At 41.5% G+C, this 13,343-nt stretch overlaps 1 non-coding gene and 1 pseudogene across 1 annotated transcript; both read right to left on the bottom strand.

Annotated features, from left to right (window-relative positions):
• Positions 1–203: 203 nt before the first annotated feature.
• Positions 204–276, bottom strand: TRNAR-ACG. The gene has a single exon. It is a non-coding gene; the product is annotated as a tRNA-Arg (tRNA).
• Positions 277–2,027: 1,751 nt separating this feature from the next.
• On the bottom strand, positions 2,028–4,178 carry LOC125533123 (annotated as a pseudogene).
• Positions 4,179–13,343: the final 9,165 nt, after the last annotated feature.

The following is a 13,343-nucleotide window of genomic DNA, read 5'->3' on the forward strand; positions in this document are numbered from 1 at the left end:
AAGGAACACTTAGAAAACTGTATTACAAAATGCACTTAATTAGAATGGTCTTTACATGGATATTAACTTATTTGTGACACATTTATCTGTGCTATTTTACCAGTATGATCCTTAATTTGTTTTGGAAAACAAACACAACATCAGCAGCCTTGCAACTCCCTGCAAAAAAGGAACACTTAGAAAATTGTATTGCAAAAATGTGCCGACTCCGCTGGGGATCGAACCCAGAATCTCTGGTTTCGTAGACCAGCGCCTTATCCATTGGGCCACAGAGTCATTGTGTTGTTACTAACGGCACGCTGATAACGGCACAGTAATTATTTACTAGTTCTGTCGACTACAAGCCGGGAGCAAGAAAGAAAAGGTGAGAGTGCTCCAACACGTGCAGTTATTCAAGGAAATGGCTCGTAAATTCGCCTTGGTTTCATCGGAATTTGTTTATTTAATTTGTTCATTAACTTGTTCTAATAGGGTTTTTTTCATGGTAATATGTGTCTCATTTATATTATAAAGAACAAAGTACCAGCCACGTAAAGACCGGCATGCAAAACTGAAAAGATAGCAGAACATCTTTGAGCTTGACACCAACGCTCGTCACCTGCCTCCGACACCACCACAGCAGCCACCGGAAAAAAATGATGAATCAGACCGTTGATATGCAGCTTTGCGGACCTCCAAGGTGGCTCACCAAAAGTGAAGCCCTTACCGTTGAACGAATCAGACCGGGGCAACACCCCGGACACGCCATCGAACTCCAGATCTGGCACCCCACCATGACTAAAACGCCGAAGGAGGAAACCATACCTGCCATCCACGAACCACCAGCCCGGCACATGCTCCGTCTTCTAGATGTCGTCGATGCAGACCACAATCTGCATCCGCTCCTACACTACCTCCCAAGCTCCGTGCGGACGCTGGAGCAAACGCCGTCGCAACGGTGGAGCTCAAGGACACTGGTCCACCACGGGGATGCCGCCGCCACGCCATCCTAGCTTGAACAGACTGGTTTCCAAATCCATTCCCAACCATAGCACCGAAAGCCTCGTTAGGGAAGGATCCAAAGAATCTTTATTCAGCGCTATCATCGTCGCCGCCGAAGCAAAGACGATGAACAATCTAAAAACCTAGACTACGAGGGACTAAAACCGATCCACACGCGTGGATCCGGCGACCCCCCTCACCACCAACGACCGAGGTCGCCGACGGAGGGGAGCCGCTGGAGAGCGGCGTTGGAAGATCGACCTCCTCTGACGGCGGCTAGGGTTCCAGCCGCCAGGGACAAGAGGAAAAAATAATTTGTTCTAATAGCTACGCAGAGGTCTTTCCTTGCAGACTCCAATGCTTAATACGAAAAGCGGTTCTGATATGAAAAGTCCCAACTGACTATCTCCTTATTTTCTGATTGTTCTTCCAATAGGAATATTCCCTTGATCGGCTAACCTGGCCCAAGCATAACAATAGTGCATTTCCCCTTGATGGTATGATTTGAATTTGAATTTGGAATTAACATGTTTATAGAACGTCACTTTTCCAATATAATTTATCTTTTGAAGATTCTTTGAGAACTGGTTGAAGAGTTTGCGTTGACCTCTACTATAACTTGGTTTCCACTGGTTGAAGAGTTTTTTCTTTGTAGGGAGCCCTCCTTGTCCCTCTCCCGAGGGCAACTCGTGCAAGGACCCATACCCTAGCCACCACCTCTCTGTCCCCTCGCCGTTGCCACTTGCTAGAGGACTGGTGTTTCCCGCTGAAAGTAACGGTTTGCGCCTGCAGGGTACTAGTGAAACGAACTGAACCTGAATACAGTGGGTTTGTTCTTTATGAACTTCATCGGATGTGAGGTTCTTGGTAATTATAATAAGAAAAAAATGTAATGTTGGGTATCGTTGTCTTTGTTGTGTCGTGCGCACTTTGGAAAAAAGACAATAATGTTGTTAGGGATATCAAATAAGAATTCTTTTTTCATGGGATCTTGAAGCATTTTTACTGTTAAGCAGTGGATTAGGAAGCTACACCATCTCTCATAATCAGCACAAATGGAGAGCTGTAATGGTTCCTGGAGGAAACACCGAGATCATCATGGGTGACTATGTTGTACAGCTTAGAAATAAGGTTTACTGATGCTGTCCAGCTTTAATGTGACAGAGAAGTTGTGTTGACTATTGCTGCAATTTAGTGGTCATCTGTCGTTTCAGTTAAAAGCCATTACATTTAAAACTTATGAACAAAGGAACCACATATACTCTTAGGACCTCTTTGATTGAAAGGATATTTTGGTGGATTAGATTTCGTAGGAAATTTTCTAAGAAATCATTTGTACATTACATAGGAAATCTGCACCCACTCGAACGTATTTGAAAAAAAAATGGTATTCTAATCATGTGTTTTTGCCCTAAAGTTCAAGGGGCTGCAAAATGGTGCGACTTTTCGCAGGCTAGCACCTTATCCATTGGGCCACTGAATCATTGTTGATAACTGCACAAATCTAAATCAGTAGTTCTGGCGATGATAAGCAGGGGACGAAAAGAAAAAGGTACTCCAACACATGAGGTTATTAACGGAAATAATTACCCATGAAGTTGTACATATATGTAGGAAACAAGTACATGTAATGTAAGTGTGGAAGCAAAAAGAATTAAGAGTGCAAGTGAATTCTCCACATTGCCCATCTCCTTTGCTTACCTTCTTTTCGTCCACAAAGCAAGGCATGCAAAGCACAAGATATGTTGAACGAACAAAGAAGACATTCCTGACGCAGTAACATCCTGGTAAGAACATGCATGACGTGTGCTTAGCCAAGCTGCTTGCCTAGTTACTGGTTAGACAGTTAATCTCATTTGGAACGCCAATTTTCTCTATAATTGTGTCTCAGCGCCAATTACCAACATACACAAACATCCACAACATTAACAGGGTTGTAAACTTGAACCCTGATAAAGTAACAAGTTTCTTGTCTGTGTCTTAGAAAGGAGAGAAATACACATGCAGCTCCGCATGGACGAGAATAAAATATAAAAGTTGCACACAAGAGACGGTGCTACTACTCACCGCATCACGTACATGGCTCAGCCTGGAAGTTTTGAGTAGCATGCAACATAATAAAGGTACTCAGTACGGCAATCATCCTGGATATTTCTAAGTTTCCCAGTGTTGATGTTGTATGACAAAAGCTTCATTTTTTCCTTGTCAAAAACGATGATGACCCCTCTTTCCAAATCAATAGCGACAATCAGATAACCAAGCCAAGCCGGCCATTCATCGTGAACGAAGTAATCCCTTCCAAGTGCATCTCTCATACTAACATGACGCTTCAAAGACCACTCATAAGAATGGTGAGCATCAAGACTGAAAACTACTGCTGTATCACCGCTCTCCCCTGGAAATGCACACTGCAATAACCCTGATGATTGACCAAGGCAACCATACGTGAGATTCCAATGGACATCCGGCAACTCGATGGTAAAATGACGGGGTGGTATGCCAGAACCCATTGCCTCCAACACTAGAATATCCTCCTCTGCTGTGTACACATATAGTACTCCTCCTATAAAGTGGTGTGGTTCAAAAATCTGTATATGCGAACTCCATGCAGCATCCACAATCCATGAGGATAGGTCAGACGAGAACACCTCAAGTTTCTTGATACCAATTGGCAACAATTCGTCGTCAAACTTCTCCTGAAAGTTGAAGACATAGAACTGTGCTGACCATGATGGATTGAAGGCCAAAAAAGCTTTATATGTGGAATACGTTGGGTCAGGGTCAATGTGAATATCAGGAAGCGTCCTCCACTCTTGTGTTGCATGGTTGCACATGATGAAGCGGCAAATATTTAGATAAGTATAGTTGCTCTTGTACTTACAAAGAACTAGGCCATTGCAACAATCCACAAATTTTAAATGTTCATGGTGCGGCAAGAAGGTAAGACCTCCATCAATTTCCTCATCATTTCGTGACAGGCTAACAAGCTGGGCAACATGCCCACCTTTGCATCCATGAAAAAGACCAGTGGGAATTTTTGGCAGTTTCTGACGGTAGTGTGGATCCAAGGAGAAGGCAAGCCAGGCCTTGCAAACACATTTGAAGCGGCAAAAAGACTTGAAAGGCACCCAAGAAAGGATTTTCACCACTAGGTCATCGGTTAGACTAGCATCAGAAAGCACCTTCTTAGAGTCCATCTTTTATGGCAGATTCCTTTAACACAAAATTGGCAATGTCAAATAAAAATAAACCATTATTTGAATATGGTAACATATAAGTTATAACTGAATTCGATTAATTAAAAATCTCTTTGGAATAACGAAGCTGCTAGGAAAACCAGGCTGCCGTTTAACTAATTAAAGAAAGAAACAGATCAAATAATGGTTTCTCTTTGGAATCATGAGATCTAAGCCATCAGCGGCGGAGCCAGCATTGAGTCATTGGGTTCAACTGAACACAACATTTTTTCGGTGGCGTTACATGCATACAAGTATTTCTTTGGTATGAATCCAACAGAAAGTCATGGCTGAACCCATCAAATCAGGATCCGGCGAACAGAAAAAAAAGGATCCCACGTACTAGCCAATCAAAAGCCCACAACAAAGTTAGTGCCTAGATTTGTCTGTGTGTCAATTCTCTACGAGTACTCGGCAGCTGCCTCTCATTTCGCTGAACCGCTTCATAAAAGAACTCAACAATCTCGTCTCTCATGTTCGGTGTTCCGCCATCTGTTGAGCGACAAGCCAACCACTTATCCAAATTCAAGGTAATGAATCACAATCCCCGCATTTCCTCTCGTTTATGCAGGTCCTATCTAGTCTAGTACGACACTATGGTATTGATTTTTGTTCGAATTTTCTTAGAGTCCATCTTTTATGTTAGATTCCTTAAAAACAAAATTGGCAATGCCAAATCAAATAAAAAATAAACCATTATTTGAATATGGTAACAGATAAGTTATAATAAATTGAAATTTTCTTTGAAACAATGCTGTTGCTAGCAAAGCCAAGCTGCAGTTTAACTGAAGAAAGAAACAGGTCAAAACCATGAGATCTAAGCAATCTACCTCCACGTGTATCTAGTTTAATTGTGCGTGTTGGAAAACAAGTATGATTGCCTATGTAGAATTCAAGTAATATGTAATACATTACATATTAACCCAGGTCGCTGTATCCGAGAGCCACCAACTTAGTAGTTCTATTTTTATAGAACAACTAAAAATAGGATGCAAATTCTATGTGCACCAAATCATCTAGTAATGATTGTTCAAATTACCTATCAGTTCCCATTAACATCCTATCAATATTCAATACCAAGTTCCCACTGCGTGAACTGATGTTATGAGTTATGATCCATACACGTTGGGTGAGCTAGTCAGAAACATCAGACGAAGTGCTCATAACAATGAACCTTTTCCTGGAAAACGATATTGTTTTTTTGCTCTCTCGCAGATCTCTCTAGATGCATACGCTAACTCCAAAGCCATGAGCAACTGAAATCTATTGGTTAGCGGCCATGATGCATCGGAAAGGGAGCAGCTAATAGAGTTGCTTGATCTGAATCGGATCAAAACCCATCTAGGGTTTGGATGGGTACAAGATCCAGGAATGGTGAGGGACCACAGACCAGATCCGTTTGGGGAAAGCGGAGTGGGGGCGCATACCTGGGGAGGGTCGAACTGGCGGCGAGGACGGTGGACCGGAAGAGCAGCGCCGCCGGAAGCGCTCCGGCGAGGAAGGGAGCACCGACCCTACTTTTTTTGAGGGAAAAAGCCTTTTATTTAATCGAACTCCACAGAGAGTGGGATGCAAGTTTGGTCATGTGGCTGGCCAAGCCACACATGACGCCCCTGAGCTAGTGATAACGAAAACCTAGCCAACTTATGAGCTTTAAAATTAACCTGACGACTTTCAAAAGAAAAACTACAAAGAAACTATGATGATCTAGTCCTGATCTCACTAATGACCGACCCATAGGAGCCTTTATATCCTTTGGTAATATCCCCTATTACCTGTTTGCAATCCGACGCCACCACAAAGCGTTGGATATTGAGGTCTTCCGCTAGGGCAATGGCCTCCCAGCATGCAATTGCCTCGAGTGTGGCTGGTTCCCATTCACCTAGCATCACCAGAGCTGAGCTTCCCATAAAATCACCATTGCTATCCCTGCATATGGCTACAGCTGACCCGCCTCTATATGTCCTCATTGCTGCATCCACATGAATCTTGGCAAATGTCGCTGGGGGCGCCTTTGGTCTCTGAACAACTGAACTTGTGCTTGCTCTTGTGTGACGAACAGATTTGGGGGCTCGGACTGCATCCAAGTCAGCAATGAAACGCTTAATGAACGCATGTATTGCATGTGGCGTCTGAAATATAGCCTCATGTGGCGTCTGAAATATAGCACCGACCCTACTGCAAATCGGAGCATGAGACCGAGGGTGCATCTGGGTGGGGCTGCCTGGGCTATGGGCCGGCCTCACGCACTCACTAAAAAGTGGTACATAACACTGTAGGGCATATTTGCCGCACGCTAAATAATGAAATAAATTAAAACAAAACAAACCAAACCAAGCAAGCTTGATACAAATCTAAGTTTTGCTCCATGCTAGATTGTGGACTAGCATGACCTCTATTGAGGTAGGCAGCGGGTACCCCTAGTGTATTCGTCGGCACCAAACACATTGGGCAATGACCATCAGAGGCCTAACTGCTAATTTCAATAATCCAAAAATCCAAGATACATCAAGTCGAATATTGATGCCCTATATTGTATGCTAATGATGGAACGGGATCAACTTGTGCAATTATTAAGGGACGTCAGGGGAATATTCATGCCAGCTTCGTGATCATTCCTACCGCGTGTCTAGAGTGTGACGATGGCGGAACCGCAAGTTATATAAGGGATGGATTGGTCCTTTAAAATGTGATGACCTGTTGCGGTCCAAGATGAATTAGATGCCACCGAAGTGGCGGAGACATGTGTGGGCTAAGCAATTATTTGGTGTGTAGCCACAACGGTTTTTTAGATTAGCAAGCCGGAGACATGTGTGGGCTAAGCAATTATTTGGTATGTAGCCACAACGGTTTTTTAGATTAGCAAGTCGGATCGATTGGGAAGGTAGAAATCATGCACTGTTCGAAGGAAGACAATGTAGATTGTGTGGAGTTAGCCGGATCAATTGGGAAGGTAGAGTCATTATCCGAGGAAAGTGAATGAAATGGCACATGAAATAGCTAGGCTTTCATTTTCTAATCATTTTTTTAATTAGGTCGATGAGCCTCCTAGCTTTTGTTAAGTTCCCTCGCGGACCATGTAACTATTATTTGATAACAATAGAGCAGCATCAGCCTCCCTAAGAAATAGTAAGAAGATAAAGTAAATTGTTGTTTTTTGCTATACAAACCTTCTGTTCACTTAAATTTTATTCGGAAGTTCTTACGTGTGTGCAGGTTGATGTTCCTGCTAGTTTTGAAGCCATAGTGTTTTATTTGATTCATAGTGAGTTCATGTGGGATATTATATCCTCGGTGTCCATGATTCATTCTGTTATCTTCATTTTCAGGATCTATAATATGCTTCAATTCATATGTTATATTCTAGATATTTTAGAGAAGATATCTTGATGGTTTTTGAGAAACCATTGTTGGTGTTGAATCTAAGGAATGGTGCAATTATAAGCTCATACTATCCTACTCCAAATTCATTGAACCTTTCCATCCAATCCTTTTTTACAATATGAGTGGGTGTGTATGTTTTGCGAGAGACAATGTCTTCTATTGGATAGACAAGGCACAACATTGTGTTGAATTGTAGGGCGGGGTGGGGGAGGACGGCATTCTTGCTCCGCACGAGAAGGAGGATATTTGCTACCAGCTCAGTTTCCTAGCCAACATAAAACAAATAAGTCTATTTTTAATTATTTTTTATCCTCCGGTAAGTGTAGGCCTTATTTTTATGTACATTTGACCCTTAAATTCAAGTACCTTGTAAGTTCGTCTCCTAGAATGGTCAACCATCTAGGGTTTGGATGGGTACAAGACCCCAACAGACCAAGGAATGGTGAGAGACCACGCACAAACCAGGTTTGGCGGGGGAGAAGTATATTTCGAGCACATTGATACGTCTCCGTCGTATCTACTTTTCCAAACAGTTTTTGTCCTTGTTTTGGACTCTAACTTGCATGATTTGAATGGAACTAATTCAGACTGACGTTGTTTTCGGCAGAATTGCCATGGTGTTATTTTCGTGTAGAAATAAAAGTTCTTGGAATGACCTGAAAATCAACGGGGATTATTTTTGGAATATATAAAAAATACTGGCAAAAGAATCAAGGCCAGGGGGCCCACACCCTGTCCACGAGGGTGGGGGCACGCCTACCCCCTGAGCGCGCCCCCTGCCTAAGGAACTATTTGGAATGAAACCACAATGGTTTTTGTAGATTAGCAAGCTGGATCAATTGGGAAGGTAGAATCATGCACTGTTTGAGGGAAGATAATGTAAATTGTGTGGAGTTAGCCGGATCGATTGGGAAGGTAGAGTACGTACATTATCCAAGGGAAGTGAAGGAAGCGGCACATGAAATAGCTAGGTTTTGATTTTCTAATCAAAAAAATTTGTAATTAGGTCGATGAGCATCCTAGCTTTTTGTTAGGTTCCATGGAAGACCGTGTAACTATTATTTAACAACAATAGAGCATCATCATGCCTTCCTAAGTAATAATATGAAGATAAAATAAATATGGTTTTTACTATACAAACCTTCCGCTCACTTAATTTTTATTCAAAAGTTCTTACATGTGTGCAGGTTGATGTTCCTGCTGGTTTGAATTTGTAGTGGTTTATTTGATTCATAGCGATTTCATGTGGTATAATATATCCTCTGTGTATATGATTCATTTTCCTATATATTTCATGATCTACAATATGCTTCGATTCGTATGTTATATTCTAGATATTGAGGGAAGATATCTTGATGGTTTTTGAGAAAGCCTTATTGTTATTGAATCTGAGGGATGGTACAATTATAAGCTCATACTACCCTACTCTAAATTCATTGAACCTTTCCATCCACTCCTTTTTTACAATATGTGTGGGTGTATGTTTTGTGGGAGACAATGCCTTCTATTGGATAGACAAGGCACAATATTGTGTGTAGAATTCTAGGGTAGGGGTGGGGCAGGTCGACATTGGATAGACAATATCCTTCCCACCTCTGCCTTACAGCATTGTGTTGTCGACAAACTATGTAAAAATATCAGTAATCCTAAGAAGAATGACATTTTGGGTATATATGCGCATGCTAAAAAATGAAATTAAACAAACAAAGCAAGTTTTTTACAAATATACTAAATGCTACCTCTATACTAGATTGTGGGGTAGTATGCAACTATGATATCTATCACCACTAATGTATCACGGTAGGCAACTTGTGGTACCTTTGGTGGTTTCGTCCGCAGCGAACATAGGAAGAGTGAAGCGCCTTTTTCTTTTCTTTGAAAATAGAAGTGGAACCACCTAATCCAAGGTACGTAAAGTTGAATGGTGATGCCTCTTGTCATGCCGATGAAGGAAATAGAAGCAACAGGTGCAATTATTAGGCATATGAAGGCAAGATTCATGGAAGCTCTATGTTCATTCCTACTGCATGTTGTGAGTGTGGCGATGCCAAAACTACAAGTTATGCGGGATGGGTTGGCCCTGGCAAATATGATGGGGTGTAGGGCGATCCAAGTTTAATTAGATGGCATTGAAGTGGTGGAGACATGTGGAGGCCAAGCAATTATTATGAAGCAACAACGGTTTTACACAAATTGTAAGCAACTATTGGGAATGAGGTGCTACCTCTTGAGCACTGTGTTGGTTTTCCGTTGAAGAGGAAAGGGTGATGCAGCAAAGTAGCGTAAATATTTCCCTCAGTTTTTGAGAATCAAGATATCAATCTAGCAGGAGGCCGCGCACAAGTCCCTCGCACCTACACAAAAAAATAAATCCCCGCAACCAACGCGATACGGGGTTGTCAATCCCTACATGGTCACTTACGAGAGTGAGATCTGATAGGATAATATTTTTGATATTTTTATGATAAAGAGAAATAAAAGATGCAAGTAAAATAAATGGCAAAGGAAATAACTAAGTATTGGAAGATTAATATGCTGGAAGATAGACCCGGGGGCCATAGGTTTCACTAGTGGCTTCTCTCAAGAGCATAAGTATTTACGATGGGTGAACAAATTACTGTTGAGAAATTGACATAATTGAGCATAGTGATGAGAATATCTAGGTATGATCATGTATATAGGCATCACGTCCGAGACAAGTAGACCGACTCCTGCATGCATCTACTACTATTAATCCACACATCGACTGCTATCCAGCATGCATCTAGAGTATTAAGTTCAAGAGAACAGAGTAACACTTTAAGCAAGATGACATGATGTAGAGGGATAAACTCATGCAATATGATATAAACCCCATCTTGTTATCCTCGATGGCAACAATACAATACGTGCCTTGCTGCCCCTACTGTCACTGGGAAAGGACACCGCAAGATTGAACCCAAAGCTAAGCACTTCTCCCAATGCAAGAAAGATCAATCTAGTAGGCCAAACCAAACTAATAATTCGAAGAGACTTGCAAAGATAACCAATCATACATAAAAGAATTCAGAGAAGATTCAAATATTGTTCATAGATAAACTTGATCATAAACCCACAATTCATCGGTCTCAACAAACACACCGCAAAAGAAGATTACATCGAATAGATCTCCACAAGAGAGGGGGAGAACTTTGTATTGAGATCCAAAAAGAGAGAAGAAGCCATCTAGCTAATAACTATGGACCCGTGGGTCTGAAGTAAACTACTCACACTTCATCCAAAGGGCTATGGTGTTGATGTAGAAGCCCTCCCTGATCGATGCCCCCTCCGGCGGAGCTCCGGAAAAGGCCCCAAGATGGGATCTCGTGGATACAGAAAGTTACGGCGGTGGAATTAGGGTTTTGGCTCCGTATCTGATAGTTTGGGGGTACGTAGGTATATATAGGAGGAAGGAGTACGTCGGTGGAGCAACGGGGGGCCCATGAGGGTGGAGGGCGCGCCTGGGGGGGGGGGGGTAGGCGCGCCCCCCTACCCCATGCCTTCCTCGTTGATTGCTTGACGTAGGGTCCAAGTCCTCTGGATCATGTTCGTTCTGTAAATCGCGTTCCCGAAGGTTTCATTCCGTTTGGACTCTGTTTGATATTCTTTTTCTGCGAAACCCTAAAATAGGCAAAAAAAACAGCAATTCTGGGCTGGCCCTCCTGTTAATAGGTTAGTCCCAAAATAATATAAAAGTGTATAATAAAGCCCAATAATGTCCAAAACAGAATATAATATAGCATGGAACAATCAAAAATTATAGATACGTTGGAGACGTATCAAGCATCCCCAAGCTTAATTCCTGCTCGTCCTCGAGTAGGTAAATGATAAAAACAGAATTTTTGATGTGGAATGTTCCTTGGCATAATTTCAATGTAATTCTTCTTAATTGTGGTATGAATACTCAGATCCGAAAGATTCAAGACAAAAGTTCAATATTGACATAGAAATAATAATACTTCAAGCATACTAACTAAGGAATTATGTTTCTTCAAAATAACATGGCCAAAGAAAGTTATCCCTACAAAATCATATAGTCTGGCTATGCTCTATCTTCACCACACAAAGTATTTAAATCATGCACAACCCCGATGACAAGCCAAGCAATTGTTTCATACTTTTGGTGTTCTCAAACTTTTTCAATCTTCATGCAATACATGAGCGTGAGCCATGGACATAACACTTTAGGTGGAATAGAATGGTGGTTGTGGAGGAGACAAAAAAAAGGGGGAAGATAGTCTCACATCAACTAGGCATATCAACGGTCTATGGAGATGCCCATCAATAGATATCAATGTGAGTGAGTAGGGATTGCCATGCAACGGATGCACTAGAGCTATAAGTATATGAAAGCTCAACAAAAGGAACTATATAAGGGTGTGCATCCAACTCGCTTGCTCACGAAGACCTAGGACATTTTGAGGAAGCCCATCAGTGGAATATACAAGCCAAGTTCTATAATGAAAAATTCCCACTAGTATATGAAAGTGATAACATAGGAGACTCTCTATTATGAAGATCATGGTGCTACTTTGAAGCACAAGTGTGGTAAAAGGATAGTAGCATTGTCCCTTCTCTCTTTTTCTCTCATATTTTTTTATTTGGGCCTTTTCTCTTTTTTATGGCCTCATTTTTTTCGTCCGGAGTCTCATCCCGACTTGTGGGGGAATCATAGTCTCCATCATCCTTTCCTCACTTGGGACAATGCTCTAAAAATGATGATGATCACACTTTTATTTACTCACAACTCAACAATTACAACTCAATACTTAGAACAAAATATGACTCTATGTGAATGCCTCCAGCGGTGTACCGGGATATGCAATGAATCAAGAGTGACATGTATGAAAGAATTATGAACGGTGGCTTTGCCACAAATACAATGTCAACTACATGATCATGCAATGCAATATGACAATGATGGAGCGTGTCATAGTAAATGGACCGGTGGAAAGTTGCACGGCAATATATCTCGGAATGGCTATGGAAATGCCATGATAGGTAGGTATGGTGGCTGTTTTGAGGAAGGTATATGGTGGGTGTATGATACCGGCGAAAGGTGCGCGGTATTAGAGAGGCTAGCAATGGTGGAAGGAAGAAAAGTGCGTATGATCCATGGACTCAACCTTAGTCATAAAGAACTCATATACTTATTGCAAAAATCTACAAGTTATCAAAGCAAAGTATTACGCGCATGCTCCTAGGGGGATAGATTGGTAGGAAAAGACCATCGCTCGTCCCCGGCCGCCACTCATAAGGAAGACAATCAATAAATAAATCATGCTCCGACTTCATCACATAATGGTTCGCCATACGTGCATGCTACGGGAATCACAAACTTCAACACAAGTATTTCTCAAATTCACAACTACTCAACTAGCACAACTCTAATATTACCATCCCCATATCACAAAACAATTATCAAGTATCAAACTTCTCATAGTATTCAACACACTCATAAGAAAAAAATATTAATCTTGAATGCCTAACATAATTAAAGCAAATTACCATGCTGTTTTGTAGGACTCTCAAAATAATCTAAGTGAAGCATGAGAGAACAATAGTTTCTATAAAACAAATCCACCGACGTGCTCTAAAAGATATAAGTGAAGTACTAGAGCAAAAACTATATAACTCAAAAGATATAAGTGAAGCACATAGAGTATTCTAACAATTTCCGAATCATGTGTGTCTCTCTCAAAAGGTGTGTACAGCAAGGATGAT

This window comes from Triticum urartu, chromosome 1 (assembly GCF_003073215.2).
Source record: "Triticum urartu cultivar G1812 chromosome 1, Tu2.1, whole genome shotgun sequence".
Classification (NCBI taxonomy): domain Eukaryota; kingdom Viridiplantae; phylum Streptophyta; class Magnoliopsida; order Poales; family Poaceae; genus Triticum; species Triticum urartu.